This window comes from Pristiophorus japonicus, unplaced genomic scaffold (assembly GCF_044704955.1).
Source record: "Pristiophorus japonicus isolate sPriJap1 unplaced genomic scaffold, sPriJap1.hap1 HAP1_SCAFFOLD_45, whole genome shotgun sequence".
Classification (NCBI taxonomy): Eukaryota; Metazoa; Chordata; class Chondrichthyes; family Pristiophoridae; genus Pristiophorus; species Pristiophorus japonicus.
The window spans coordinates 3,596,600-3,618,806 of record NW_027254352.1 but is presented as its reverse complement, the minus strand read 5'-3'; the positions used below and the strand labels follow the sequence as shown (position 1 = coordinate 3,618,806).

General features: G+C 44.5%; 20 non-coding genes across 20 annotated transcripts; all 20 read right to left on the bottom strand.

Moving 5' to 3' along the window:
• Window positions 1-649: 649 nt before the first annotated feature.
• On the bottom strand, window positions 650-721 carry trnae-uuc (transfer RNA glutamic acid (anticodon UUC)). Its single transcript has one exon. It is a non-coding gene; the product is annotated as a tRNA-Glu (tRNA).
• Window positions 722-1,262: 541 nt separating this feature from the next.
• Window positions 1,263-1,336, bottom strand: trnai-aau (transfer RNA isoleucine (anticodon AAU)). The gene has a single exon. It is a non-coding gene; the product is annotated as a tRNA-Ile (tRNA).
• A 1,423-nt stretch (window positions 1,337-2,759) lies between these two features.
• Window positions 2,760-2,831, bottom strand: trnae-uuc (transfer RNA glutamic acid (anticodon UUC)). Its single transcript has one exon. It is a non-coding gene; the product is annotated as a tRNA-Glu (tRNA).
• A 541-nt stretch (window positions 2,832-3,372) lies between these two features.
• trnai-aau (transfer RNA isoleucine (anticodon AAU)) lies at window positions 3,373-3,446 on the bottom strand. The gene has a single exon. It is a non-coding gene; the product is annotated as a tRNA-Ile (tRNA).
• A 1,423-nt stretch (window positions 3,447-4,869) lies between these two features.
• trnae-uuc (transfer RNA glutamic acid (anticodon UUC)) lies at window positions 4,870-4,941 on the bottom strand. The gene has a single exon. It is a non-coding gene; the product is annotated as a tRNA-Glu (tRNA).
• A 541-nt stretch (window positions 4,942-5,482) lies between these two features.
• Window positions 5,483-5,556, bottom strand: trnai-aau (transfer RNA isoleucine (anticodon AAU)). The gene has a single exon. It is a non-coding gene; the product is annotated as a tRNA-Ile (tRNA).
• Window positions 5,557-6,979: 1,423 nt separating this feature from the next.
• trnae-uuc (transfer RNA glutamic acid (anticodon UUC)) lies at window positions 6,980-7,051 on the bottom strand. The gene has a single exon. It is a non-coding gene; the product is annotated as a tRNA-Glu (tRNA).
• A 541-nt stretch (window positions 7,052-7,592) lies between these two features.
• On the bottom strand, window positions 7,593-7,666 carry trnai-aau (transfer RNA isoleucine (anticodon AAU)). Its single transcript has one exon. It is a non-coding gene; the product is annotated as a tRNA-Ile (tRNA).
• Window positions 7,667-9,089: 1,423 nt separating this feature from the next.
• trnae-uuc (transfer RNA glutamic acid (anticodon UUC)) lies at window positions 9,090-9,161 on the bottom strand. Its single transcript has one exon. It is a non-coding gene; the product is annotated as a tRNA-Glu (tRNA).
• Window positions 9,162-9,701: 540 nt separating this feature from the next.
• On the bottom strand, window positions 9,702-9,775 carry trnai-aau (transfer RNA isoleucine (anticodon AAU)). The gene has a single exon. It is a non-coding gene; the product is annotated as a tRNA-Ile (tRNA).
• A 1,423-nt stretch (window positions 9,776-11,198) lies between these two features.
• Window positions 11,199-11,270, bottom strand: trnae-uuc (transfer RNA glutamic acid (anticodon UUC)). Its single transcript has one exon. It is a non-coding gene; the product is annotated as a tRNA-Glu (tRNA).
• A 541-nt stretch (window positions 11,271-11,811) lies between these two features.
• trnai-aau (transfer RNA isoleucine (anticodon AAU)) lies at window positions 11,812-11,885 on the bottom strand. The gene has a single exon. It is a non-coding gene; the product is annotated as a tRNA-Ile (tRNA).
• Window positions 11,886-13,308: 1,423 nt separating this feature from the next.
• On the bottom strand, window positions 13,309-13,380 carry trnae-uuc (transfer RNA glutamic acid (anticodon UUC)). Its single transcript has one exon. It is a non-coding gene; the product is annotated as a tRNA-Glu (tRNA).
• A 541-nt stretch (window positions 13,381-13,921) lies between these two features.
• On the bottom strand, window positions 13,922-13,995 carry trnai-aau (transfer RNA isoleucine (anticodon AAU)). The gene has a single exon. It is a non-coding gene; the product is annotated as a tRNA-Ile (tRNA).
• A 1,423-nt stretch (window positions 13,996-15,418) lies between these two features.
• On the bottom strand, window positions 15,419-15,490 carry trnae-uuc (transfer RNA glutamic acid (anticodon UUC)). Its single transcript has one exon. It is a non-coding gene; the product is annotated as a tRNA-Glu (tRNA).
• Window positions 15,491-16,031: 541 nt separating this feature from the next.
• trnai-aau (transfer RNA isoleucine (anticodon AAU)) lies at window positions 16,032-16,105 on the bottom strand. The gene has a single exon. It is a non-coding gene; the product is annotated as a tRNA-Ile (tRNA).
• A 2,036-nt stretch (window positions 16,106-18,141) lies between these two features.
• On the bottom strand, window positions 18,142-18,215 carry trnai-aau (transfer RNA isoleucine (anticodon AAU)). Its single transcript has one exon. It is a non-coding gene; the product is annotated as a tRNA-Ile (tRNA).
• Window positions 18,216-19,638: 1,423 nt separating this feature from the next.
• trnae-uuc (transfer RNA glutamic acid (anticodon UUC)) lies at window positions 19,639-19,710 on the bottom strand. Its single transcript has one exon. It is a non-coding gene; the product is annotated as a tRNA-Glu (tRNA).
• Window positions 19,711-20,251: 541 nt separating this feature from the next.
• On the bottom strand, window positions 20,252-20,325 carry trnai-aau (transfer RNA isoleucine (anticodon AAU)). Its single transcript has one exon. It is a non-coding gene; the product is annotated as a tRNA-Ile (tRNA).
• A 1,422-nt stretch (window positions 20,326-21,747) lies between these two features.
• trnae-uuc (transfer RNA glutamic acid (anticodon UUC)) lies at window positions 21,748-21,819 on the bottom strand. Its single transcript has one exon. It is a non-coding gene; the product is annotated as a tRNA-Glu (tRNA).
• Window positions 21,820-22,207: the final 388 nt, after the last annotated feature.

Here is a 22,207-nt window from a genome sequence, read left to right as displayed (position 1 = left end):
ACATGTTGATTTAATGTTCTGCTGAAGTGTTCATAAAGAAACAAAGCTTGCACAACAGGCTCGATCTCACCGTCTTGAAGACACAGTGAAATATACTGGAGAGTTTATAACTGTTTGAGACTTAACAATACTGATGTTGAATATCGGTTAGATCAATCACTCCATGAATTCACTGCTGGGAAATTCAGAGCTTGTAAATTGCCTGTGAACGCTAAACGTAGACACACAGTGAGCCAATGTGCAATATAGGAGGGGCCCAGGCCAAATGAATGCTCGGGATAAGTTATCAGTGGCCATGGCCCAGGCATTCACTGATTCCAGTCTTGCAGACGTTGCTAAGTTTAAAATGCTGAATATTTCCACACTGGCAATGCATTGACAGATGGTAAGCTAGAGTGATGTGCCGCAAAAATGTACACGGAAGGCTAAAGTTAGCCATGATTGGCAACATTTACGGTGTCAATCAGCACCAGTTGAGCGAGAGCGAGATCTCCTCATTTACTGCTGACTTTGAAACGGAAGGCACAGAAGTGTGTGCTGTATCACTACAACGAATGATGCGCTGCTGATGGTTGGGGCAGCAAGACTGCAGTGAGCTGTGAATTTGTTCAGGAACAGCCTTGCAGGTCAAACGGCCGAAAATACAATGTTCCCTGACCGGGAATCGAACCCGGGCCGCAGCGGTGAAAGCGCCGAAACCTAACCACTAAACCACCAGGGAAGCTGCTACACATTTGCTTGCCAACAAGCAGACCAACACAGTCTTTCCTGCTTGCTCCTTCCAAAGTCTCACCACTTTCGCGCCAGGTAAAACTGTTCGGAGCAAATGGCATTTTTTGTGGAGAACACCAAAGATATGTCCGCGCATCCGCAGCATCACGTGCGGGTAGGCATCCACTGAAATCTATTTCATTCTGTCCTTTTCTCGGGATTTTTCACTCTCGGTGCCGGGTGAACATTTCATTTAGTGTTTTTGTCCTGAACTGCAGTCTTTTGCCCATCTCCAGGCGACAGAACCGGTCTGGCTGTCTGTTCCTACTTTTGAGCATTTACGGGAACAGGCCTCCGGTTCATCGTTTATCAGCAAACCAAGAAACAGAAATAAACAGAAAGATGTGCCTCTCCACCCCGTCGGCAAGTAGCAATGACTGTTATTCCAAATAATTCCCAACCCTTGTGATTCTGTGTGGATTTGTTCCATTATAAAGATTTGATTTTCAACGTGACCAAAAACCGAATAAAAATTATGAAAAACACTGGCATGGCCCGTACGGGGATCGAACCCGCGACCTTGGCGTTATTAGCACCACGCTCTAACCAACTGAGCTACCCGGCCACAAGTTGTGTTAACGTTGCGTGAAAGCTCACTCTGCGGGGATTGTGTTTCCAACTCACACTGGATGACAGATTTACTGCATAATCATTGAACGCATCACATCGCTTAAACATTGTTCACTGTTCATCTACAACACTGCGCAGAGTGTAAATAGAACGTAACAGAACGTAACAGCTTAATCTAAAAACAATTCATGTTGAAAATTATTATCACGCAACCGCTGAACAGCCCACTGTCCCGATATAAAATCAGCCACTACCCTTAGAATGAAGGGAACGCGAAATAACCAAAAATTGCTGAAACACGGGATTGAGCCATGAACCATCTGGATCTTCAATCAAACGCCTTCCCAACTGAACTATTTCGGTCTGACAGTGAACGAAGCAAAGTTTTCTCACACCTTTTTGAAAGAAAACCTGACCCCGGAAGGAATTGCCCCACCCACTCTGTCCTCGTTTCGGGGCAATGGGTCCAAAACACATCTCAGAGCTCAGGTTGTGTCAATGTAAAGTATAATGATACCGAAAATCTTAATGCTCATGTTCCGTTATCAGTGCCCACGATCCAGGCAATGGTCTTGTACACGTTGCTAAGTTCAAAATGTGTATTTTTTCGCACTGGCAATGAATTAACTGATATCTGTGCTGTGATCAACTAGGTTACTTAGGGTGATGTCGTGCAAGAACGTAATGGAAGCCTAATTATAACGGTGATTGTTCTCACACTGCAGTTAAATGTTGGCAAATTTACAGTGTCAATCAGCAATTCAATTCCACATGTTGATTTAATGTTCTGCTGAAGTGTTCATAAAGAAACAAAGCTTGCACAACAGGCTCGATCTCACCGTCTTGAAGACACAGTGAAATATACTGGAGAGTTTATAACTGTTTGAGACTTAACAATACTGATGTTGAATATCGGTTAGATCAATCACTCCATGAATTCACTGCTGGGAAATTCAGAGCTTGTAAATTGCCTGTGAACGCTAAACGTAGACACACAGTGAGCCAATGTGCAATATAGGAGGGGCCCAGGCCAAATGAATGCTCGGGATAAGTTATCAGTGGCCATGGCCCAGGCATTCACTGATTCCAGTCTTGCAGACGTTGCTAAGTTTAAAATGCTGAATATTTCCACACTGGCAATGCATTGACAGATGGTAAGCTAGAGTGATGTGCCGCAAAAATGTACACGGAAGGCTAAAGTTAGCCATGATTGGCAACATTTACGGTGTCAATCAGCACCAGTTGAGCGAGAGCGAGATCTCCTCATTTACTGCTGACTTTGAAACGGAAGGCACAGAAGTGTGTGCTGTATCACTACAACGAATGATGCGCTGCTGATGGTTGGGGCAGCAAGACTGCAGTGAGCTGTGAATTTGTTCAGGAACAGCCTTGCAGGTCAAACGGCCGAAAATACAATGTTCCCTGACCGGGAATCGAACCCGGGCCGCAGCGGTGAAAGCGCCGAAACCTAACCACTAAACCACCAGGGAAGCTGCTACACATTTGCTTGCCAACAAGCAGACCAACACAGTCTTTCCTGCTTGCTCCTTCCAAAGTCTCACCACTTTCGCGCCAGGTAAAACTGTTCGGAGCAAATGGCATTTTTTGTGGAGAACACCAAAGATATGTCCGCGCATCCGCAGCATCACGTGCGGGTAGGCATCCACTGAAATCTATTTCATTCTGTCCTTTTCTCGGGATTTTTCACTCTCGGTGCCGGGTGAACATTTCATTTAGTGTTTTTGTCCTGAACTGCAGTCTTTTGCCCATCTCCAGGCGACAGAACCGTTCTGGCTGTCTGTTCCTACTTTTGAGCATTTACGGGAACAGGCCTCCGGTTCATCGTTTATCAGCAAACCAAGAAACAGAAATAAACAGAAAGATGTGCCTCTCCACCCCGTCGGCAAGTAGCAATGACTGTTATTCCAAATAATTCCCAACCCTTGTGATTCTGTGTGGATTTGTTTCATTATAAAGATTTGATTTTCAACGTGATTAAAAACCGAATAAAAATTATGAAAAACACTGGAATGGCCCGTACGGGGATCGAACCCGCGACCTTGGCGTTATTAGCACCACGCTCTAACCAACTGAGCTAACCGGCCACAAGTTGTGTTAACGTTGCGTGAAAGCTCACTCTGCGGGGATTGTGTTTCCAACTCACACTGGATGACAGATTTACTGCATAAACATTGAACGCATCACATCGCTTAAACATTGTTCACTGTTCATCTACAACACTGCGCAGAGTGTAAATAGAACGTAACAGAACGTAACAGCTTAATCTAAAAACAATTCATGTTGAAAATTATTATCACGCAACCGCTGAACAGCCCACTGTCCCGATATAAAATCAGCCACTACCCTTAGAATGAAGGGAACGCGAAATAACCAAAAATTGCTGAAACACGGGATTGAGCCATGAACCATCTGGATCTTCAGTCAAACGCCTTCCCAACTGAACTATTTCGGTCTGACAGTAAACGAAGCAAAGTTTTCTCACACCTTTTTGAAAGAAAACCTGACCCCGGAAGGAATTGCCCCACCCACTCTGTCCTCGTTTCGGGGCAATGGGTCCAAAACACATCTCAGAGCTCAGGTTGTGTCAATGTAAAGTATAATGATACCGAAAATCTTAATGCTCATGTTCCGTTATCAGTGCCCACGATCCAGGCAATGGTCTTGTACACGTTGCTAAGTTCAAAATGTGTATTTTTTCGCACTGGCAATGAATTAACTGATATCTGTGCTGTGATCAACTAGGTTACTTAGGGTGATGTCGTGCAAGAACGTAATGGAAGCCTAATTATAACGGTGATTGTTCTCACACTGCAGTTAAATGTTGGCAAATTTACAGTGTCAATCAGCAATTCAATTCCACATGTTGATTTAATGTTCTGCTGAAGTGTTCATAAAGAAACAAAGCTTGCACAACAGGCTCGATCTCACCGTCTTGAAGACACAGTGAAATATACTGGAGAGTTTATAACTGTTTGAGACTTAACAATACTGATGTTGAATATCGGTTAGATCAATCACTCCATGAATTCACTGCTGGGAAATTCAGAGCTTGTAAATTGCCTGTGAACGCTAAACGTAGACACACAGTGAGCCAATGTGCAATATAGGAGGGGCCCAAGCCAAATGAATGCTCGGGATAAGTTATCAGTGGCCATGGCCCAGGCATTCACTGATTCCAGTCTTGCAGACGTTGCTAAGTTTAAAATGCTGAATATTTCCACACTGGCAATGCATTGACAGATGGTAAGCTAGAGTGATGTGCCGCAAAAATGTACACGGAAGGCTAAAGTTAGCCATGATTGGCAACATTTACGGTGTCAATCAGCACCAGTTGAGCGAGAGCGAGATCTCCTCATTTACTGCTGACTTTGAAACGGAAGGCACAGAAGTGTGTGCTGTATCACTACAACGAATGATGCGCTGCTGATGGTTGGGGCAGCAAGACTGCAGTGAGCTGTGAATTTGTTCAGGAACAGCCTTGCAGGTCAAACGGCCGAAAATACAATGTTCCCTGACCGGGAATCGAACCCGGGCCGCAGCGGTGAAAGCGCCGAAACCTAACCACTAAACCACCAGGGAAGCTGCTACACATTTGCTTGCCAACAAGCAGACCAACACAGTCTTTCCTGCTTGCTCCTTCCAAAGTCTCACCACTTTCGCGCCAGGTAAAACTGTTCGGAGCAAATGGCATTTTTTGTGGAGAACACCAAAGATATGTCCGCGCATCCGCAGCATCACGTGCGGGTAGGCATCCACTGAAATCTATTTCATTCTGTCCTTTTCTCGGGATTTTTCACTCTCGGTGCCGGGTGAACATTTCATTTAGTGTTTTTGTCCTGAACTGCAGTCTTTTGCCCATCTCCAGGCGACAGAACCGTTCTGGCTGTCTGTTCCTACTTTTGAGCATTTACGGGAACAGGCCTCCGGTTCAACGTTTATCAGCAAACCAAGAAACAGAAATAAACAGAAAGATGTGCCTCTCCACCCCGTCGGCAAGTAGCAATGACTGTTATTCCAAATAATTCCCAACCCTTGTGATTCTGTGTGGATTTGTTTCATTATAAAGATTTGATTTTCAACGTGATTAAAAACCGAATAAAAATTATGAAAAACACTGGAATGGCCCGTACGGGGATCGAACCCGCGACCTTGGCGTTATTAGCACCACGCTCTAACCAACTGAGCTAACCGGCCACAAGTTGTGTTAACGTTGCGTGAAAGCTCACTCTGCGGGGATTGTGTTTCCAACTCACACTGGATGACAGATTTACTGCATAAACATTGAACGCATCACATCGCTTAAACATTGTTCACTGTTCATCTACAACACTGCGCAGAGTGTAAATAGAACGTAACAGAACGTAACAGCTTAATCTAAAAACAATTCATGTTGAAAATTATTATCACGCAACCGCTGAACAGCCCACTGTCCCGATATAAAATCAGCCACTACCCTTAGAATGAAGGGAACGCGAAATAACCAAAAATTGCTGAAACACGGGATTGAGCCATGAACCATCTGGATCTTCAGTCAAACGCCTTCCCAACTGAACTATTTCGGTCTGACAGTAAACGAAGCAAAGTTTTCTCACACCTTTTTGAAAGAAAACCTGACCCCGGAAGGAATTGCCCCACCCACTCTGTCCTCGTTTCGGGGCAATGGGTCCAAAACACATCTCAGAGCTCAGGTTGTGTCAATGTAAAGTATAATGATACCGAAAATCTTAATGCTCATGTTCCGTTATCAGTGCCCACGATCCAGGCAATGGTCTTGTACACGTTGCTAAGTTCAAAATGTGTATTTTTTCGCACTGGCAATGAATTAACTGATATCTGTGCTGTGATCAACTAGGTTACTTAGGGTGATGTCGTGCAAGAACGTAATGGAAGCCTAATTATAACGGTGATTGTTCTCACACTGCAGTTAAATGTTGGCAAATTTACAGTGTCAATCAGCAATTCAATTCCACATGTTGATTTAATGTTCTGCTGAAGTGTTCATAAAGAAACAAAGCTTGCACAACAGGCTCGATCTCACCGTCTTGAAGACAGAGTGAAATATACTGGAGAGTTTATAACTGTTTGAGACTTAACAATACTGATGTTGAATATCGGTTAGATCAATCACTCCATGAATTCACTGCTGGGAAATTCAGAGCTTGTAAATTGCCTGTGAACGCTAAACATAGACACACAGTGAGCCAATGTGCAATATAGGAGGGGCCCAAGCCAAATGAATGCTCGGGATAAGTTATCAGTGGCCATGGCCCAGGCATTCACTGATTCCAGTCTTGCAGACGTTGCTAAGTTTAAAATGCTGAATATTTCCACACTGGCAATGCATTGACAGATGGTAAGCTAGAGTGATGTGCCGCAAAAATGTACACGGAAGGCTAAAGTTAGCCATGATTGGCAACATTTACGGTGTCAATCAGCACCAGTTGAGCGAGAGCGAGATCTCCTCATTTACTGCTGACTTTGAAACGGAAGGCACAGAAGTGTGTGCTGTATCACTACAACGAATGATGCGCTGCTGATGGTTGGGGCAGCAAGACTGCAGTGAGCTGTGAATTTGTTCAGGAACAGCCTTGCAGGTCAAACGGCCGAAAATACAATGTTCCCTGACCGGGAATCGAACCCGGGCCGCAGCGGTGAAAGCGCCGAAACCTAACCACTAAACCACCAGGGAAGCTGCTACACATTTGCTTGCCAACAAGCAGACCAACACAGTCTTTACTGCTTGCTCCTTCCAAAGTCTCACCACTTTCGCGCCAGGTAAAACTGTTCGGAGCAAATGGCATTTTTTGTGGAGAACACCAAAGATATGTCCGCGCATCCGCAGCATCACGTGCGGGTAGGCATCCACTGAAATCTATTTCATTCTGTCCTTTTCTCGGGATTTTTCACTCTCGGTGCCGGGTGAACATTTCATTTAGTGTTTTTGTCCTGAACTGCAGTCTTTTGCCCATCTCCAGGCGACAGAACCGTTCTGGCTGTCTGTTCCTACTTTTGAGCATTTACGGGAACAGGCCTCCGGTTCATCGTTTATCAGCAAACCAAGAAACAGAAATAAACAGAAAGATGTGCCTCTCCACCCCGTCGGCAAGTAGCAATGACTGTTATTCCAAATAATTCCCAACCCTTGTGATTCTGTGTGGATTTGTTTCATTATAAAGATTTGATTTTCAACGTGACCTAAAACCGAATAAAAATTATGAAAAACACTGGCATGGCCCGTACGGGGATCGAACCCGCGACCTTGGCGTTATTAGCACCACGCTCTAACCAACTGAGCTACCCGGCCACAAGTTGTGTTAACGTTGCGTGAAAGCTCACTCTGCGGGGATTGTGTTTCCAACTCACACTGGATGACAGATTTACTGCATAAACATTGAACGCATCACATCGCTTAAACATTGTTCACTGTTCATCTACAACACTGCGCAGAGTGTAAATAGAACGTAACAGAACGTAACAGCTTAATCTAAAAACAATTCATGTTGAAAATTATTATCACGCAACCGCTGAACAGCCCACTGTCCCGATATAAAATCAGCCACTACCCTTAGAATGAAGGGAACGCGAAATAACCAAAAATTGCTGAAACACGGGATTGAGCCATGAACCATCTGGATCTTCAATCAAATGCCTTCCCAACTGAACTATTTCGGTCTGACAGTGAACGAAGCAAAGTTTTCTCACACCTTTTTGAAAGAAAACCTGACCCCGGAAGGAATTGCCCCACCCACTCTGTCCTCGTTTCGGGGCAATGGGTCCAAAACACATCTCAGAGCTCAGGTTGTGTCAATGTAAAGTATAATGATACCGAAAATCTTAATGCTCATGTTCCGTTATCAGTGCCCACGATCCAGGCAATGGTCTTGTACACGTTGCTAAGTTCAAAATGTGTATTTTTTCGCACTGGCAATGAATTAACTGATATCTGTGCTGTGATCAACTAGGTTACTTAGGGTGATGTCGTGCAAGAACGTAATGGAAGCCTAATTATAACGGTGATTGTTGTCACACTGCAGTTAAATGTTGGCAAATTTACAGTGTCAATCAGCAATTCAATTCCACATGATGATTTAATGTTCTGCTGAAGTGTTCATAAAGAAACAAAGCTTGCACAACAGGCTCGATCTCACCGTCTTGAAGACACAGTGAAATATACTGGAGAGTTTATAACTGTTTGAGACTTAACAATACTGATGTTGAATATCGGTTAGATCAATCACTCCATGAATTCACTGCTGGGAAATTCAGAGCTTGTAAATTCCCTGTGAACGCTAAACATAGACACACAGTGAGCCAATGTGCAATATAGGAGGGGCCCAGGCCAAATGAATGCTCGGGATAAGTTATCAGTGGCCATGGCCCAGGCATTCACTGATTCCAGTCTTGCAGACGTTGCTAAGTTTAAAATGCTGAATATTTCCACACTGGCAATGCATTGACAGATGGTAAGCTAGAGTGATGTGCCGCAAAAATGTACACGGAAGGCTAAAGTTAGCCATGATTGGCAACATTTACGGTGTCAATCAGCACCAGTTGAGCGAGAGCGAGATCTCCTCATTTACTGCTGACTTTGAAACGGAAGGCACAGAAGTGTGTGCTGTATCACTACAACGAATGATGCGCTGCTGATGGTTGGGGCAGCAAGAGTGCAGTGAGCTGTGAATTTGTTCAGGAACAGCCTTGCAGGTCAAACCGCCGAAAATACAATGTTCCCTGACCGGGAATCGAACCCGGGCCGCAGCGGTGAAAGCGCCGAAACCTAACCACTAAACCACCAGGGAAGCTGCTACACATTTGCTTGCCAACAAGCAGACCAACACAGTCTTTACTGCTTGCTCCTTCCAAAGTCTCACCACTTTCGCGCCAGGTAAAACTGTTCGGAGCAAATGGCATTTTTTGTGGAGAACACCAAAGATATGTCCGCGCATCCGCAGCATCACGTGCGGGTAGGCATCCACTGAAATCTATTTCATTCTGTCCTTTTCTCGGGATTTTTCACTCTCGGTGCCGGGTGAACATTTCATTTAGTATTTTGTCCTGAACTGCAGTCTTTTGCCCATCTCCAGGCGACAGAACCGGTCTGGCTGTCTGTTCCTACTTTTGAGCATTTACGGGAACAGGCCTCCGGTTCATCGTTTATCAGCAAACCAAGAAACAGAAATAAACAGAAAGATGTGCCTCTCCACCCCGTCGGCAAGTAGCAATGACTGTTATTCCAAATAATTCCCAACCCTTGTGATTCTGTGTGGATTTGTTCCATTATAAAGATTTGATTTTCAACGTGACCAAAAACCGAATAAAAATTATGAAAAACACTGGCATGGCCCGTACGGGGATCGAACCCGCGACCTTGGCGTTATTAGCACCACGCTCTAACCAACTGAGCTACCCGGCCACAAGTTGTGTTAACGTTGCGTGAAAGCTCACTCTGCGGGGATTGTGTTTCCAACTCACACTGGATGACAGATTTACTGCATAAACATTGAACGCATCACATCGCTTAAACATTGTTCACTGTTCATCTACAACACTGCGCAGAGTGTAAATAGAACGTAACAGAACGTAACAGCTTAATCTAAAAACAATTCATGTTGAAAATTATTATCACGCAACCGCTGAACAGCCCACTGTCCCGATATAAAATCAGCCACTACCCTTAGAATGAAGGGAACGCGAAATAACCAAAAATTGCTGAAACACGGGATTGAGCCATGAACCATCTGGATCTTCAATCAAACGCCTTCCCAACTGAACTATTTCGGTCTGACAGTGAACGAAGCAAAGTTTTCTCACACCTTTTTGAAAGAAAACCTGACCCCGGAAGGAATTGCCCCACCCACTCTGTCCTCGTTTCGGGGCAATGGGTCCAAAACACATCTCAGAGCTCAGGTTGTGTCAATGTAAAGTATAATGATACCGAAAATCTTAATGCTCATGTTCCGTTATCAGTGCCCACGATCCAGGCAATGGTCTTGTACACGTTGCTAAGTTCAAAATGTGTATTTTTTCGCACTGGCAATGAATTAACTGATATCTGTGCTGTGATCAACTAGGTTACTTAGGGTGATGTCGTGCAAGAACGTAATGGAAGCCTAATTATAACGGTGATTGTTCTCACACTGCAGTTAAATGTTGGCAAATTTACAGTGTCAATCAGCAATTCAATTCCACATGTTGATTTAATGTTCTGCTGAAGTGTTCATAAAGAAACAAAGCTTGCACAACAGGCTCGATCTCACCGTCTTGAAGACACAGTGAAATATACTGGAGAGTTTATAACTGTTTGAGACTTAACAATACTGATGTTGAATATCGGTTAGATCAATCACTCCATGAATTCACTGCTGGGAAATTCAGAGCTTGTAAATTGCCTGTGAACGCTAAACATAGACACACAGTGAGCCAATGTGCAATATAGGAGGGGCCCAGGCCAAATGAATGCTCGGGATAAGTTATCAGTGGCCATGGCCCAGGCATTCACTGATTCCAGTCTTGCAGACGTTGCTAAGTTTAAAATGCTGAATATTTCCACACTGGCAATGCATTGACAGATGGTAAGCTAGAGTGATGTGCCGCAAAAATGTACACGGAAGGCTAAAGTTAGCCATGATTGGCAACATTTACGGTGTCAATCAGCACCAGTTGAGCGAGAGCGAGATCTCCTCATTTACTGCTGACTTTGAAACGGAAGGCACAGAAGTGTGTGCTGTATCACTACAACGAATGATGCGCTGCTGATGGTTGGGGCAGCAAGACTGCAGTGAGCTGTGAATTTGTTCAGGAACAGCCTTGCAGGTCAAACGGCCGAAAATACAATGTTCCCTGACCGGGAATCGAACCCGGGCCGCAGCGGTGAAAGCGCCGAAACCTAACCACTAAACCACCAGGGAAGCTGCTACACATTTGCTTGCCAACAAGCAGACCAACACAGTCTTTACTGCTTGCTCCTTCCAAAGTCTCACCACTTTCGCGCCAGGTAAAACTGTTCGGAGCAAATGGCATTTTTTGTGGAGAACACCAAAGATATGTCCGCGCATCCGCAGCATCACGTGCGGGTAGGCATCCACTGAAATCTATTTCATTCTGTCCTTTTCTCGGGATTTTTCACTCTCGGTGCCGGGTGAACATTTCATTTAGTGTTTTTGTCCTGAACTGCAGTCTTTTGCCCATCTCCAGGCGACAGAACCGTTCTGGCTGTCTGTTCCTACTTTTGAGCATTTACGGGAACTGGCCTCCGGTTCAACGTTTATCAGCAAACCAAGAAACAGAAATAAACAGAAAGATGTGCCTCTCCACCCCGTCGGCAAGTAGCAATGACTGTTATTCCAAATAATTCCCAACCCTTGTGATTCTGTGTGGATTTGTTTCATTATAAAGATTTGATTTTCAACGTGACCAAAAACCGAATAAAAATTATGAAAAACACTGGCATGGCCCGTACGGGGATCGAACCCGCGACCTTGGCGTTATTAGCACCACGCTCTAACCAACTGAGCTACCCGGCCACAAGTTGTGTTAACGTTGCGTGAAAGCTCACTCTGCGGGGATTGTGTTTCCAACTCACACTGGATGACAGATTTACTGCATAAACATTGAACGCATCACATCGCTTAAACATTGTTCACTGTTCATCTACAACACTGCACAGAGTGTAAATAGAACGTAACAGAACGTAACAGCTTAATCTAAAAACAATTCATGTTGAAAATTATTATCACGCAACCGCTGAACAGCCCACTGTCCCGATATAAAATCAGCCACTACCCTTAGAATGAAGGGAACGCGAAATAACCAAAAATTGCTGAAACACGGGATTGAGCCATGAACCATCTGGATCTTCAATCAAACGCCTTCCCAACTGAACTATTTCGGTCTGACAGTGAACGAAGCAAAGTTTTCTCACACCTTTTTGAAAGAAAACCTGACCCCGGAAGGAATTGCCCCACCCACTCTGTCCTCGTTTCGGGGCAATGGGTCCAAAACACATCTCAGAGCTCAGGTTGTGTCAATGTAAAGTATAATGATACCGAAAATCTTAATGCTCATGTTCCGTTATCAGTGCCCACGATCCAGGCAATGGTCTTGTACACGTTGCTAAGTTCAAAATGTGTATTTTTTCGCACTGGCAATGAATTAACTGATATCTGTGCTGTGATCAACTAGGTTACTTAGGGTGATGTCGTGCAAGAACGTAATGGAAGCCTAATTATAACGGTGATTGTTCTCACACTGCAGTTAAATGTTGGCAAATTTACAGTGTCAATCAGCAATTCAATTCCACATGTTGATTTAATGTTCTGCTGAAGTGTTCATAAAGAAACAAAGCTTGCACAACAGGCTCGATCTCACCGTCTTGAAGACACAGTGAAATATACTGGAGAGTTTATAACTGTTTGAGACTTAACAATACTGATGTTGAATATCGGTTAGATCAATCACTCCATGAATTCACTGCTGGGAAATTCAGAGCTTGTAAATTGCCTGTGAACGCTAAACATAGACACACAGTGAGCCAATGTGCAATATAGGAGGGGCCCAAGCCAAATGAATGCTCGGGATAAGTTATCAGTGGCCATGGCCCAGGCATTCACTGATTCCAGTCTTGCAGACGTTGCTAAGTTTAAAATGCTGAATATTTCCACACTGGCAATGCATTGACAGATGGTAAGCTAGAGTGATGTGCCGCAAAAATGTACACGGAAGGCTAAAGTTAGCCATGATTGGCAACATTTACGGTGTCAATCAGCACCAGTTGAGCGAGAGCGAGATCTCCTCATTTACTGCTGACTTTGAAACGGAAGGCACAGAAGTGTGTGCTGTATCACTACAACGAATGATGCGCTGCTGATGGTTGGGGCAGCAAGACTGCAGTGAGCTGTGAATTTGTTCAGGAACAGCCTTGCAGGTCAAACGGCCGAAAATACAATGTTCCCTGACCGGGAATCGAACCCGGGCCGCAGCGGTGAAAGCGCCGAAACCTAACCACTAAACCACCAGGGAAGCTGCTACACATTTGCTTGCCAACAAGCAGACCAACACAGTCTTTCCTGCTTGCTCCTTCCAAAGTCTCACCACTTTCGCGCCAGGTAAAACTGTTCGGAGCAAATGGCATTTTTTGTGGAGAACACCAAAGATATGTCCGCGCATCCGCAGCATCACGTGCGGGTAGGCATCCACTGAAATCTATTTCATTCTGTCCTTTTCTCGGGATTTTTCACTCTCGGTGCCGGGTGAACATTTCATTTAGTGTTTTTGTCCTGAACTGCAGTCTTTTGCCCATCTCCAGGCGACAGAACCGTTCTGGCTGTCTGTTCCTACTTTTGAGCATTTACGGGAACAGGCCTCCGGTTCATCGTTTATCAGCAAACCAAGAAACAGAAATAAACAGAAAGATGTGCCTCTCCACCCCGTCGGCAAGTAGCAATGACTGTTATTCCAAATAATTCCCAACCCTTGTGATTCTGTGTGGATTTGTTTCATTATAAAGATTTGATTTTCAACGTGATTAAAAACCGAATAAAAATTATGAAAAACACTGGAATGGCCCGTACGGGGATCGAACCCGCGACCTTGGCGTTATTAGCACCACGCTCTAACCAACTGAGCTAACCGGCCACAAGTTGTGTTAACGTTGCGTGAAAGCTCACTCTGCGGGGATTGTGTTTCCAACTCACACTGGATGACAGATTTACTGCATAAACATTGAACGCATCACATCGCTTAAACATTGTTCACTGTTCATCTACAACACTGCGCAGAGTGTAAATAGAACGTAACAGAACGTAACAGCTTAATCTAAAAACAATTCATGTTGAAAATTATTATCACGCAACCGCTGAACAGCCCACTGTCCCGATATAAAATCAGCCACTACCCTTAGAATGAAGGGAACGCGAAATAACCAAAAATTGCTGAAACACGGGATTGAGCCATGAACCATCTGGATCTTCAGTCAAACGCCTTCCCAACTGAACTATTTCGGTCTGACAGTAAACGAAGCAAAGTTTTCTCACACCTTTTTGAAAGAAAACCTGACCCCGGAAGGAATTGCCCCACCCACTCTGTCCTCGTTTCGGGGCAATGGGTCCAAAACACATCTCAGAGCTCAGGTTGTGTCAATGTAAAGTATAATGATACCGAAAATCTTAATGCTCATGTTCCGTTATCAGTGCCCACGATCCAGGCAATGGTCTTGTACACGTTGCTAAGTTCAAAATGTGTATTTTTTCGCACTGGCAATGAATTAACTGATATCTGTGATGTGATCAACTAGGTTACTTAGGGTGATGTCGTGCAAGAACGTAATGGAAGCCTAATTATAACGGTGATTGTTCTCACACTGCAGTTAAATGTTGGCAAATTTACAGTGTCAATCAGCAATTCAATTCCACATGTTGATTTAATGTTCTGCTGAAGTGTTCATAAAGAAACAAAGCTTGCACAACAGGCTCGATCTAACCGTCTTGAAGACACAGTGAAATATACTGGAGAGTTTATAACTGTTTGAGACTTAACAATACTGATGTTGAATATCGGTTAGATCAATCACTCCATGAATTCACTGCTGGGAAATTCAGAGCTTGTAAATTGCCTGTGAACGCTAAACATAGACACACAGTGAGCCAATGTGCAATATAGGAGGGGCCCAGGCCAAATGAATGCTCGGGATAAGTTATCAGTGGCCATGGCCCAGGCATTCACTGATTCCAGTCTTGCAGACGTTGCTAAGTTTAAAATGCTGAATATTTCCACACTGGCAATGCATTGACAGATGGTAAGCTAGAGTGATGTGCCGCAAAAATGTACACGGAAGGCTAAAGTTAGCCATGATTGGCAACATTTACGGTGTCAATCAGCACCAGTTGAGCGAGAGCGAGATCTCCTCATTTACTGCTGACTTTGAAACGGAAGGCACAGAAGTGTGTGCTGTATCACTACAACGAATGATGCGCTGCTGATGGTTGGGGCAGCAAGAGTGCAGTGAGCTGTGAATTTGTTCAGGAACAGCCTTGCAGGTCAAACGGCCGAAAATACAATGTTCCCTGACCGGGAATCGAACCCGGGCCGCAGCGGTGAAAGCGCCGAAACCTAACCACTAAACCATCAGGGAAGCTGCTACACATTTGCTTGCCAACAAGCAGACCAACACAGTCTTTCCTGCTTGCTCCTTCCAAAGTCTCACCACTTTCGCGCCAGGGAAAACTGTTCGGAGCAAATGGCATTTTTTGTGGAGAACACCAAAGATATGTCCGCGCATCCGCAGCATCACGTGCGGGTAGGCATCCACTGAAATCTATTTCATTCTGTCCTTTTCTCGGGATTTTTCACTCTCGGTGCCGGGTGAACATTTCATTTAGTGTTTTTGTCCTGAACTGCAGTCTTTTGCCCATCTCCAGGCGACAGAACCGTTCTGGCTGTCTGTTCCTACTTTTGAGCATTTACGGGAACAGGCCTCCGGTTCATCGTTTATCAGCAAACCAAGAAACAGAAATAAACAGAAAGATGTGCCTCTCCACCCCGTCGGCAAGTAGCAATGACTGTTATTCCAAATAATTCCCAACCCTTGTGATTCTGTGTGGATTTGTTTCATTATAAAGATTTGATTTTCAACGTGATTAAAAACCGAATAAAAATTATGAAAAACACTGGAATGGCCCGCACGGGGATCGAACCCGCGACCTTGGCGTTATTAGCACCACGCTCTAACCAACTGAGCTAACCGGCCACAAGTTGTGTTAACGTTGCGTGAAAGCTCACTCTGCGGGGATTGTGTTTCCAACTCACACTGGATGACAGATTTACTGCATAAACATTGAACGCATCACATCGCTTAAACATTGTTCACTGTTCATCTACAACACTGCGCAGAGTGTAAATAGAACGTAACAGAACGTAACAGCTTAATCTAAAAACAATTCATGTTGAAAATTATTATCACGCAACCGCTGAACAGCCCACTGTCCCGATATAAAATCAGCCACTACCCTTAGAATGAAGGGAACGCGAAATAACCAAAAATTGCTGAAACACGGGATTGAGCCATGAACCATCTGGATCTTCAGTCAAACGCCTTCCCAACTGAACTATTTCGGTCTGACAGTAAACGAAGCAAAGTTTTCTCACACCTTTTTGAAAGAAAACCTGACCCCGGAAGGAATTGCCCCACCCACTCTGTCCTCGTTTCGGGGCAATGGGTCCAAAACACATCTCAGAGCTCAGGTTGTGTCAATGTAAAGTATAATGCTACCGAAAATCTTAATGCTCATGTTCCGTTATCAGTGCCCACGATCCAGGCAATGGTCTTGTACACGTTGCTAAGTTCAAAATGTGTATTTTTTCGCACTGGCAATGAATTAACTGATATCTGTGCTGTGATCAACTAGGTTACTTAGGGTAATGTCGTGCAAGAACGTAATGGAAGCCTAATTATAACGGTGATTGTTCTCACACTGCAGTTAAATGTTGGCAAATTTACAGTGTCAATCAGCAATTCAATTCCACATGTTGATTTAATGTTCTGCTGAAGTGTTCATAAAGAAACAAAGCTTGCACAACAGGCTCGATCTCACCGTCTTGAAGACACAGTGAAATATACTGGAGAGTTTATAACTGTTTGAGACTTAACAATACTGATGTTGAATATCGGTTAGATCAATCACTCCATGAATTCACTGCTGGGAAATTCAGAGATTGTAAATTGCCTGTGAACGCTAAACATAGACACACAGTGAGCCAATGTGCAATATAGGAGGGGCCCAGGCCAAATGAATGCTCGGGATAAGTTATCAGTGGCCATGGCCCAGGCATTCACTGATTCCAGTCTTGCAGACGTTGCTAAGTTTAAAATGCTGAATATTTCCACACTGGCAATGCATTGACAGATGGTAAGCTAGAGTGATGTGCCGCAAAAATGTACACGGAAGGCTAAAGTTAGCCATGATTGGCAACATTTACGGTGTCAATCAGCACCAGTTGAGCGAGAGCGAGATCTCCTCATTTACTGCTGACTTTGAAACGGAAGGCACAGAAGTGTGTGCTGTATCACTACAACGAATGATGCGCTGCTGATGGTTGGGGCAGCAAGAGTGCAGTGAGCTGTGAATTTGTTCAGGAACAGCCTTGCAGGTCAAACCGCCGAAAATACAATGTTCCCTGACCGGAAATCGAACCCGGGCCGCAGCGGTGAAAGCGCCGAAACCTAACCACTAAACCACCAGGGAAGCTGCTACACATTTGCTTGCCAACAAGCAGACCAACACAGTCTTTCCTGCTTGCTCCTTCCAAAGTCTCACCACTTTCGCGCCAGGTAAAACTGTTCGGAGCAAATGGCATTTTTTGTGGAGAACACCAAAGATATGTCCGCGCATCCGCAGCATCACGTGCGGGTAGGCATCCACTGAAATCTATTTCATTCTGTCCTTTTCTCGGGATTTTTCACTCTCGGTGCCGGGTGAACATTTCATTTAGTGTTTTTGTCCTGAACTGCAGTCTTTTGCCCATCTCCAGGCGACAGAACCGTTCTGGCTGTCTGTTCCTACTTTTGAGCATTTACGGGAACAGGCCTCCGGTTCATCGTTTATCAGCAAACCAAGAAACAGAAATAAACAGAAAGATGTGCCTCTCCACCCCGTCGGCAAGTAGCAATGACTGTTATTCCAAATAATTCCCAACCCTTGTGATTCTGTGTGGATTTGTTTCATTATAAAGATTTGATTTTCAACGTGATTAAAAACCGAATAAAAATTATGAAAAACACTGGAATGGCCCGTACGGGGATCGAACCCGCGACCTTGGCGTTATTAGCACCACGCTCTAACCAACTGAGCTAACCGGCCACAAGTTGTGTTAACGTTGCGTGAAAGCTCACTCTGCGGGGATTGTGTTTCCAACTCACACTGGATGACAGATTTACTGCATAAACATTGAACGCATCACATCGCTTAAACATTGTTCACTGTTCATCTACAACACTGCGCAGAGTGTAAATAGAACGTAACAGAACGTAACAGCTTAATCTAAAAACAATTCATGTTGAAAATTATTATCACGCAACCGCTGAACAGCCCACTGTCCCGATATAAAATCAGCCACTACCCTTAGAATGAAGGGAACGCGAAATAACCAAAAATTGCTGAAACACGGGATTGAGCCATGAACCATCTGGATCTTCAGTCAAACGCCTTCCCAACTGAACTATTTCGGTCTGACAGTAAACGAAGCAAAGTTTTCTCACACCTTTTTGAAAGAAAACCTGACCCCGGAAGGAATTGCCCCACCCACTCTGTCCTCGTTTCGGGGCAATGGGTCCAAAACACATCTCAGAGCTCAGGTTGTGTCAATGTAAAGTATAATGATACCGAAAATCTTAATGCTCATGTTCCGTTATCAGTGCCCACGATCCAGGCAATGGTCTTGTACACGTTGCTAAGTTCAAAATGTGTATTTTTTCGCACTGGCAATGAATTAACTGATATCTGTGCTGTGATCAACTAGGTTACTTAGGGTGATGTCGTGCAAGAACGTAATGGAAGCCTAATTATAACGGTGATTGTTCTCACACTGCAGTTAAATGTTGGCAAATTTACAGTGTCAATCAGCAATTCAATTCCACATGTTGATTTAATGTTCTGCTGAAGTGTTCATAAAGAAACAAAGCTTGCACAACAGGCTCGATCTCACCGTCTTGAAGACACAGTGAAATATACTGGAGAGTTTATAACTGTTTGAGACTTAACAATACTGATGTTGAATATCGGTTAGATCAATCACTCCATGAATTCACTGCTGGGAAATTCAGAGCTTGTAAATTGCCTGTGAACGCTAAACATAGACACACAGTGAGCCAATGTGCAATATAGGAGGGGCCCAGGCCAAATGAATGCTCGGGATAAGTTATCAGTGGCCATGGCCCAGGCATTCACTGATTCCAGTCTTGCAGACGTTGCTAAGTTTAAAATGCTGAATATTTCCACACTGGCAATGCATTGACAGATGGTAAGCTAGAGTGATGTGCCGCAAAAATGTACACGGAAGGCTAAAGTTTGCCATGATTGGCAACATTTACGGTGTCAATCAGCACCAGTTGAGCGAGAGCGAGATCTCCTCATTTACTGCTGACTTTGAAACGGAAGGCACAGAAGTGTGTGCTGTATCACTACAACGAATGATGCGCTGCTGATGGTTGGGGCAGCAAGAGTGCAGTGAGCTGTGAATTTGTTCAGGAACAGCCTTGCAGGTCAAACGGCCGAAAATACAATGTTCCCTGACCGGGAATCGAACCCGGGCCGCAGCGGTGAAAGCGCCGAAACCTAACCACTAAACCACCAGGGAAGCTGCTACACATTTGCTTGCCAACAAGCAGACCAACACAGTCTTTCCTGCTTGCTCCTTCCAAAGTCTCACCACTTTCGCGCCAGGTAAAACTGTTCGGAGCAAATGGCATTTTTTGTGGAGAACACCAAAGATATGTCCGCGCATCCGCAGCATCACGTGCGGGTAGGCATCCACTGAAATCTATTTCATTCTGTCCTTTTCTCGGGATTTTTCACTCTCGGTGCCGGGTGAACATTTCATTTAGTGTTTTTGTCCTGAACTGCAGTCTTTTGCCCATCTCCAGGCGACAGAACCGTTCTGGCTGTCTGTTCCTACTTTTGAGCATTTACGGGAACAGGCCTCCGGTTCATCGTTTATCAGCAAACCAAGAAACAGAAATAAACAGAAAGATGTGCCTCTCCACCCCGTCGGCAAGTAGCAATGACTGTTATTCCAAATAATTCCCAACCCTTGTGATTCTGTGTGGATTTGTTTCATTATAAAGATTTGATTTTCAACGTGATTAAAAACCGAATAAAAATTATGAAAAACACTGGAATGGCCCGTACGGGGATCGAACCCGCGACCTTGGCGTTATTAGCACCACGCTCTAACCAACTGAGCTAACCGGCCACAAGTTGTGTTAACGTTGCGTGAAAGCTCACTCTGCGGGGATTGTGTTTCCAACTCACACTGGATGACAGATTTACTGCATAAACATTGAACGCATCACATCGCTTAAACATTGTTCACTGTTCATCTACAACACTGCGCAGAGTGTAAATAGAACGTAACAGAACGTAACAGCTTAATCTAAAAACAATTCATGTTGAAAATTATTATCACGCAACCGCTGAACAGCCCACTGTCCCGATATAAAATCAGCCACTACCCTTAGAATGAAGGGAACGCGAAATAACCAAAAATTGCTGAAACACGGGATTGAGCCATGAACCATCTGGATCTTCAGTCAAACGCCTTCCCAACTGAACTATTTCGGTCTCACAGTAAACGAAGCAAAGTTTTCTCACACCTTTTTGAAAGAAAACCTGACCCCGGAAGGAATTGCCCCACCCACTCTGTCCTCGTTTCGGGGCAATGGGTCCAAAACACATCTCAGAGCTCAGGTTGTGTCAATGTAAAGTATAATGATACCGAAAATCTTAATGCTCATGTTCCGTTATCAGTGCCCACGATCCAGGCAATGGTCTTGTACACGTTGCTAAGTTCAAAATGTGTATTTTTTCGCACTGGCAATGAATTAACTGATATCTGTGCTGTGATCAACTAGGTTACTTAGGGTGATGTCGTGCAAGAACGTAATGGAAGCCTAATTATAACGGTGATTGTTCTCACACTGCAGTTAAATGTTGGCAAATTTACAGTGTCAATCAGCAATTCAATTCCACATGTTGATTTAATGTTCTGCTGAAGTGTTCATAAAGAAACAAAGCTTGCACAACAGGCTCGATCTCACCGTCTTGAAGACACAGTGAAATATACTGGAGAGTTTATAACTGTTTGAGACTTAACAATACTGATGTTGAATATCGGTTAGATCAATCACTCCATGAATTCACTGCTGGGAAATTCAGAGCTTGTAAATTGCCTGTGAACGCTAAACATAGACACACAGTGAGCCAATGTGCAATATAGGAGGGGCCCAGGCCAAATGAATGCTCGGGATAAGTTATCAGTGGCCATGGCCCAGGCATTCACTGATTCCAGTCTTGCAGACGTTGCTAAGTTTAAAATGCTGAATATTTCCACACTGGCAATGCATTGACAGATGGTAAGCTAGAGTGATGTGCCGCAAAAATGTACACGGAAGGCTAAAGTTTGCCATGATTGGCAACATTTACGGTGTCAATCAGCACCAGTTGAGCGAGAGCGAGATCTCCTCATTTACTGCTGACTTTGAACGGAAGGCACAGAAGTGTGTGCTGTATCAACACAACGAATGATGCGCTGCTGATGGTTGGGGCAGCAAGAGTGCAGTGAGCTGTGAATTTGTTCAGGAACAGCCTTGCAGGTCAAACGGCCGAAAATACAATGTTCCCTGACCGGGAATCGAACCCGGGCCGCAGCGGTGAAAGCGCCGAAACCTAACCACTAAACCACCAGGGAAGCTGCTACACATTTGCTTGCCAACAAGCAGACCAACACAGTCTTTCCTGCTTGCTCCTTCCAAAGTCTCACCACTTTCGCGCCAGGTAAAACTGTTCGGAGCAAATGGCATTTTTTGTGGAGAACACCAAAGATATGTCCGCGCATCCGCAGCATCACGTGCGGGTAGGCATCCACTGAAATCTATTTCATTCTGTCCTTTTCTCGGGATTTTTCACTCTCGGTGCCGGGTGAACATTTCATTTAGTGTTTTTGTCCTGAACTGCAGTCTTTTGCCCATCTCCAGGCGACAGAACCGTTCTGGCTGTCTGTTCCTACTTTTGAGCATTTACGGGAACAGGCCTCCGGTTCATCGTTTATCAGCAAACCAAGAAACAGAAATAAACAG